Source organism: Carlito syrichta, unplaced genomic scaffold (genome assembly GCF_000164805.1).
Source record: "Carlito syrichta isolate Samal-C Ts95f unplaced genomic scaffold, Tarsius_syrichta-2.0.1 Scaffold302589, whole genome shotgun sequence".
Taxonomy (NCBI): Eukaryota; Metazoa; Chordata; class Mammalia; order Primates; family Tarsiidae; genus Carlito; species Carlito syrichta.
Window position 1 is genome coordinate 27,829 of NW_007246685.1, and position 1,546 is coordinate 29,374.

The window sequence follows — 1,546 nt, forward strand, 5'->3', positions numbered from 1 at the left end:
TTCCACATCAGTCTCCTGAATGGGGGGTGTGTACCACCATGCCCGGCTAATTTTAATTTATTTCATTATTTTGGGTAGAAACGAGGTCTTGCTGTGTTGCCCAGGCTGGTCTCGTATTCCTGGGTTCAAGCAAATTCTCCCACCTTGGCCTCCCAAAAGTGCTGATTCCAGATGTGAGCCACCGCACCCAGCCTTAACTATCAAGCCTTATTCAATCAGCATAAACGTATACTAGTCTAAGGATAACTATTCCATATATTGAATTTTTCTTAGCCATATCACTACACCTGGATACTTGGCATGGTTTTCACTAAATCTTATACTTTTTTCTGTCAGTTCTGAAAACTATGGATTATTTTTCTCCCTGCTGAATTATCTGACTCTACTTAAAAGTTAAAAATAATTAAGGAAACAGGAAAGTATTTCACCCCTTGAATGTGTAATCACTACACAGTTCAAGTTCTACCCATTTTGCAAGCAAGCAAGATTTCAGCCATCAATCAATCAATCTGTAGTAACTTTTACTTAAGTCTTTTCAAGGTATATGAAGGGATAGTAGTAACAGAAAAGAAGGCTGTCTCACCTAAATACCATATCATAGTTAAAAAATCATGTCAAAAGTTTCACCAGAATTAATTTCTAGGTCTTCAAGAAGGATAGCTTGTTTTTACATAGATTTTCTTCTCAGCTGTTTCTCAGTCATCCTTGCAAAATTCTATGTTTATTATAATGAAGTATTTTCTGCTTTCTTTTTTAAAAATACAATCACAGGAGCAATACATGCTTACTATCAGGGCATTTTGGAAGAAAAAGTAAAACATGTTTTCTATAGTACATTTTGAGAGAAAACTATATATTTAAAAACCCTAAAATTGCCTATACCATTCAAAGATAACCACTCTTAACAGTTGGTTGAATTTCTTTTACTCTTTTCTCAATGCAAATGTGTGTGTTTGTACACAAACACACATGAATTTATATAGGAACATCCTGTATACATACCCATTTTTCTGTTCTTTTAGCTCTTAAAATCTGTGATTAGCATGTTTCCCCATTTCCCACATCCTGTCTTTGTTCTCATTTTCACAGCCCCAATCTAGATCTCATCTCTCTTCTGGCTTATTACAGTGGCCTCACTACTGATGGTGTTCGCAGTCCTCACCTTTCCTTCCTATCCCTCTAATCCATCCTCAAGATTGCAGTCAGAAGCCTTATTCTATACCATGGCATTAATCACATCGCTTCCTTGTTTTAAAATCCTTTGACATGTTGCTTCTTCCCACAAAGGAAACCCAAGTCCCCCTTGGTTTCCTTACTACTTTCTCCTCCTTACTCAGGCCTATCTCTGTCACCAATTGCTCTTCCTCTCCATATACTTCATGCTGTTGCAGCATTTCTTAAAGTGTGGGCCACAGAACGCCTGCTTCAGAATTATAGGGGAACTTTTGCCTAATGTAGAGTCTTAGGTCATTCTTCAAGCACCCTGAATCAGAAATTCTAGGCATGGGTCCCAGGACTCTGTATTTTTAATAAGCTCTTCAAGTCA